Here is a 6,868-nt window from a genome sequence, read left to right as displayed (position 1 = left end):
AATACCATTTCTTTCACGGTCCATGCAAGAACCTGTTCTTCAGACTCCACTCTTAATCTTTCAGATGTCTCCATTTGTAACTCAAGTTCTTCACGTAACCCTTCGATTTCCTTTTTCAAATGGGCTACTTGTTATTCTGATAATCTTAGCCGTTCGTTCGCTGTACTGGATTCCATCGCTACTTTGCTTAAAGCCAATGCTAAATCATCTATAGCTTTCTTGCTTGTCTCCTCAGCTTCTATTGCTAGTTTCACTTTTTTTTCTCTCAGCATCGCTATTTCGTCTCTCAGGATTTTAGCATTCGAAGATGAATCCAGATTACTCGTTTGGTTGAACCCGTTTTTACCACCGTTTTGAAGGATATTGAGCTTTTCTTGCAGGGTCACGACATCAAGCTTTGATTCTTCTAAGTCTATTTTAGTTTGCTCGAATTGTCGGGTTTGCAGCATCAATGATTCCAGCATATGTGATTCCGATTTCTTCATTTTCTCCGGTTCATTTTCGAGTTCTTGAATTGCTCTAAAGAAGCATCCCTGTCAGCTAACTTTGTCTCGAACACCGTTGCGGATTCAAGCCGCTTGCTCAATTCATTGATCTCTTCATCTCTTGATTTGATCTCTTTTTTTGAATTTGATAGAAACTCTTGTAAACTCTTGAGCTCTAAAAACATTTGTTCTGCTTTTTGAGGCGATAATCCTGCATTAGCCAACTCTTTAACTTTTTTAACCTCTGTAACTGCTCGGTTTCTGTTTTATCTAATCTCGCTTTCGTGTTCTTCAATTCCTCTTCTAGATCACTAACTTGTTTTTGCATAATTGCAGTTTTTACTATCCGATTCTGCATAACAAAATCAAAATCATAGTGATATATACATACAATCAACATCAAGTTCTCAACCTAATTGTACAAAAAAAAAATTCACATAAAACAATTCAAAATTACGATTCTGATCTGGTGATCAACTACAATGATTTTTTTTAATGTTAGAAACTATGCATAGATAAACTTTCAACTGACATACCTTGCAGCAACTTTTCCTTGGCTTTTCATCACCGTTGTGCTCATCTTTGCTTGGTTTACGTTCAGGCATGCTGCAATACATAAATCGTGAAAACTGTTTAAAATATTCTCAGATCTTAAAGATTTAAACTACAAACTTAGAAACAGCAGCACAAAGAGCTTAAAAACTGCATAACAGCGGCAAAAATAGCATAAACAACATAAAACTATCAACTCTCTTTCAACAATTCCTAATCTTTCAAAGTTTCAGTAATCCAAATTACAGAATTTCAAGATTAATTTATATTCATGAGGTAAAAGTTGAATGTTTTTACATATGAATGGCAAAGCCTATTTTACAAAACTATACAACATAAACATTTTCAAGAAATCTTGAATTCAAGTGTCATCAAACACGCTTCAGCGTTCCAAAGTAGAAAGAAATGGAGATGATCTGTTGTTTTCTTTAGCCGTTTGTGGCATGAGTTCAGACAATCTTGCACATTCATTACAGATCCTGTTTTGTTAAACCCATTCATAAATGCATTAGTTCCTCATAGACTTGAAGTTGACCAATGATTATTAGTTAACCCAACAGGACGACGAATTTATTATTATATACCTTGTATTGCAGATCTGGTAACTCCCTTTCAAGGGCAGCCACGCGTTTTTGGAACTGCTCCAACGCTTCTTCGGCCTTGGTGACATTAACATCAGATGTTTGCCCATTTACTCCAGTCTCCTGTTGAATTTATGTAATTTTCTTTGATATTAGTTGAAGGATTTACTTTTTTATATCATCATGCTCTAAATTTTAAAAAATAGCATAACAATAGCAAAAACATCATAAACAACATAAAAACGGTTAGCAACAACAAACTTTATTTGTGCAAAATTTTCATACATATGCTTAAGAACTGGTCTCATGTCTTTCCGGTTCATGTTTGGATTTTGAATCCAATTCAAAATCATATAACATGGGAATTACAATAGCAAGCTTCATGGAAAGAAACTGCAAATTTGTTTATTAATTATCAACAAACTAAGTTTTTTTATTTAACTTAAATAGATAAACCAATAAAATATATAACTCAACTTGATTGTGTAAGGACTGAACATATCATCCAACATGAGGGCTTTTCCAGTTACCTACATATCAATTAATCCCATATGAAAATGTGAGATCATATATAATTAACATATTATTCTGATTATATGTAACACCTCGAAAACAGATTTGGTAATTAAACTACGTTAGTACTAAAAGACGGGTAAAGTACCGTTAGGGGTAAAAGTAACCCGGTAAATATTAGGATTTAAATAAATAATCCTAATATTAAATAAAAGCTGAACGAGAGCTTTTAAGAAAATAAAATGGATAAAAGACGCGAATTAACGGGACTTAAAGTAAAATGGGTTATGACTTCCCGAACCCATTAAATTAACTAGGAATAATTAACCTAGTTAGTAATATGTGTAACACCCCGTGTTTTCGAATGTCAAAGTCAAAGTCCAAGTCAATTTTGACTTCTTTGACTGTAATTAGTCTATTTTATGTTTTATTTGTATTATGTGGAGTAAGTGTTGTAATCAAGAAGGAATCGAAGTAATCGAATGTTTAATCGACGCGAACCGACTTACGACTGTGAATAGTAGGAAGTAACAATGCGATAAAGTTAATCAATCAGTAATCAAGTTAGTCGAATCATCAATCGAACTCGAATCTCGAACTATGCGAATTTGGTGTTATATTACTTGTGTGTGTGCCTTATGTGTTACCTGTGCGTGCTTACTTTATGTTTTGTGTGGTATTCAGTCAAATCAATCGAAACTCGAATCTCAACTCGAATGCAATCGGAATCGAATTATGACGAATGGTAACGTAAGGATAGGGTGAAATATAGATGATTGTATGTTAGATATAGTAGTTGGGATTAAAAGTAATTTGGATAGGAAACTCTATCGTATTCGTATCGTCTTCAATTGAAATCGAAATATCGAAAATCGTTGCACCGAACACTCGAAACAGCCCAGGCTGTTGATCGATCAGGCTGTCAGCCGATCGAGCAGCCCAGCCGATCGGACGGACTGTCCGATCGCACAGGCTGTCCGATCGGGATGCCTGGCCGATCGGCCAGCCCTTTCCTCTTTTGGAGCCAATAAATAGGGCTGTCATTGTCATTCTTTCCATTTTTGAAAACTCTCTGACCGACCAGCTCGTGCTCCTCACCTTTTCTCAGATTTCTTCCGATTTTGGTAAGTTTTCATCCTAAATCTTGTACTTTCTTGATCAAAACATGCTCCTACACCTTTCTATCTTTCAAATCTTGATTTCTAACCGTGAAATCACCAAGATCTAAGCACTCTTGGATGATGTCATCATGGTGTTCTTCAAGAAGATCATGTTTTGGCTTCAATCCACCATGAATAGCTCGGATCTAACCGATTTCCACATAATCAAGCTAAGATCTATCAAATATCTAAACATTTACATGATGTGAAGGATTGAAAGAAGGATTTCCAACTTCCTTTCAACTCTTTTACGCTTAATGCTTTCAAACCGGTAGAAACGGAGCTTGAGCCAACTCACTAATCATTCTAATGGTTGTGTGGTTCAAGATTCGGGTTCTATCTACGAGGTTCACCGACTTCGGGTTAAACGTTAAACCGCCGTTCCGAACCGTTCACTGGCCGGATTTGGGTGATTCCTGTCCGAGCAGGGGAAACAAGTAAGAACGAAAGTGTTATGGTTCAGCTCGTTGTCATACTACCGCGATATAACATCAAATAATCAGAACAGCCAAGTGTTAGACGGACAGGCCGACCAGGTCAGGATGCTGGCCGAACAGTTAGGCTGTTCGAACAAACAGCCTAACCGATCGGACATGCCAGCCGATCGACCAGGCCAGCCGATCGACTAGCATATGGCCCCACACTTTGACAATTTCATGAAGTATGGTATTGAACGTGGTGATGTTCGATCGAACAAGCTGTTGGATAACATTACTCCTCGGATCATGAGATACTATGCTTCAACACTCGAAGACTATAGTTAGGAACCAACAGACCAAGCTTATGTGCTAGATTCTGATATTCTTCGCTATCACTGCACACGAATTTTCAAATAAAGTCAAGCAATTTAGTCGAGATTAGGTGTGAAAGCCGCAAACTCTTGACTAAATTGTTTGATCAACGCTGATTTTATCAATTTATCAGTGATTTCCTCATTATTTTCGATAACGGACGAGGAGAATTATACCAAATCAGGAGTGAAATTCATATTTTGATGAATAATCTCCTTAAATTTTACTAAAACAAGGAAGAAATTGCTAAGCCAGGGGTGAAACCCGAACCTTGGCAACTTATTCCAGCTTTTACTCATCTCACCAAAGCCTCGATGGACTCCAACGACCTGAACTCACGAGTATGACTTAAGGAATGCGTGTTGAATGCCCAAGAATCGAGGCAGAAGCACGAACCTGAAAGTCGAAATGTGACTACAAGTCTAATGTGAATAGTCGAATCGCTTTGGGTAGTCAATGTCTAGTAGCCGCAGACAATCCATTTTCTCGATTTTATGTGTTTCGATTTTGAGGCCGCAACTGCCTACTCTGATCATTCGTCGATTTTAAGTGTGTTAAGTGTGCTTGCCTGTTTATGTGTTTAATTTTGATGTTCGCTCGATTTTTGCTATCACTTCGATCAACACACAAGACTCGTATTGCTATTCTATCTCAAAACGCTAACAAGTCGTTGCGAACTAGGATGATTGCTATGATACGATATACGCCATACTATACTCGACATGCTATACGATTATACGAAACTACTCGATGTGCTATATACGAACGACACACGAGCTTTGAATAATAGGTTCCTGTATTCTGACTGATTCTGTGTTTAAATGTGTATGTGCTTCTGTGTTTATGTGTCTCTGTGCTCTACGTGCCTATGTGCTTCTGTGATTACGTGAATCTGTGGTTATGTACCTACGTGTTTATGTGATGCGTGTTTCGACGTGTTTCTAAGCTTTAGTAAGTAGTAGACGTGTGAGGTGAGATTCGATTTGTTGTGTCTGAGACATACGACGATGTCTGTTGCAGACCATGTCGTCATCTGGACACCGAACCCCACTTACTCGCCAAGAGAAGAGAGACAGGCGTCTCGCTACTATCATTGCCAAGAGTGTGACAAAAGCTGTGAGCGATGTCTTTGAAAACGCCAGCAAATCGTTTGAGGAGTCGCGAATCGATGCTCCTAAAGATACCAACAAGACCGGTTTCAGCTTCAAATAGTTTAAAGCATGCGGACCCAAAGAATTCACCAGAGAAGATGGCCCTACCGCCATGTTTCAATGGTTCGATTCAGTTAAAGTCACTCTGCGCCAAAGCGGCTGTCCTGAAAATCTCCGCACCCTCAATGCTACAGGTGTCTTCCAGTCCCGAGCTCTAGACTGGTGGACGGCCGAATGAAACAAGCGCGGAAATAATGCAGCTTATGAGCTGACTTGGGAGGAGTTGAAGGCCATCATGATGGACGAATTCTGCCCTCCCCATGAACGCCAAAAGCTGGAGGACGAGTTTTGGAACATCAAGCAGAAGGATGGAGACAACGCTGCTTTAACTGCTCGCTTCAAGCAGCCGAGTATCATATGTCCCGATCAAGTCAAGACGTCAGATGTGGCCATCAAGAAGTATATTCAAGCTCTACCCAATTGTGTTGCCGATTTCGTTCATGCTGCCAAGCCATCATCGATCGAAGAAACCTACCTGCTTGCCGCTGAGATCAATGACAAGAGGGTAAACTCTGGTTTTTGGGATAAGCATACCAAGTCTCTGCACCAAGCCACCACCGCATCGACCGTCGACACCACCACTGCTCAACCCTCCAAGTCATCAAGAAGAAAGAAGAAGCACAACAACAACAGCTCCAGCAACAAGAACTGTGCTGTGACAACAACTGCTGCCCCTCTGCAAGCCATACAGGCTCAGCAGCAGCCTCACCACCGACAAGCTCCAGTGATCAATGCGCCGCCAGCTAAGCGCGCTTACACAGGTCCCCACCCGCTCTGCCCGACATGCTCATACCATCATCCGGTGGGAATAGCCTGTCGTTTCTGCGCCTACTGCAACCTATTCGGGCATTTCACTGCGAACTGTCGCTATGGTCCCCGTCAAGCCCCAGTTCAAGCCGCCGCTCATCAAGCTCTACTTCCAGCCCCTCAAGGCCAACCTGCAGCTCAAGCATCCGCGATCAATGCTCGAGTCTGCTTTGCATGTGGTGACCCTAACCACTATGCAAACATGTGCCCGAATCGGGTTGTGAAACAAGAACCCCAGCAACAGCAACAACAGCAGCAGCCTCAGCAGCAACAACAAGTAGCCCGTGCCAGAACCTTTAACATCAACGCCCGTCAAGCCCAGGCTGACAACAACGTGGTTAATGGTACGTTCCTTGTGAATGGTATGTATGCATCATGTTTGTTTGATACTGGAGCCGATAACTGCTTTGTGTCATTTGAATTCGAGAAGCTCCTTAGTCGTAAGCACTCTTATCTCCCCTCGTCATTCGAAGTCGAAGTCGCTACTGGAAGAACCGTCGCCGTTAACTCTGTTCTTTGTGATTGTACCCTCGAGCTCAACAATCACATCTTCCCTATCGATCTTATCCCGATGCAACTCGGAAGTTTCGACGTCATAGTAGGCATGGACTTTCTTCGCGAAAACCATGCTGAAGTTGTGTGTTTCGAGAAGATGATTCGATTTTCGCTCGCGAATGGTGATTTGTTATGTGTGTACGGTGAAACAGCTTCGAAAGGTCACAAGCTCATGTCATGTGTCCAAGCTACCAAATATCTCCACAAGGACTA

This window comes from Helianthus annuus, chromosome 8 (assembly GCF_002127325.2).
Source record: "Helianthus annuus cultivar XRQ/B chromosome 8, HanXRQr2.0-SUNRISE, whole genome shotgun sequence".
Taxonomy (NCBI): Eukaryota; Viridiplantae; Streptophyta; class Magnoliopsida; order Asterales; family Asteraceae; genus Helianthus; species Helianthus annuus.
This window is presented reverse-complemented; position numbering follows the sequence as displayed.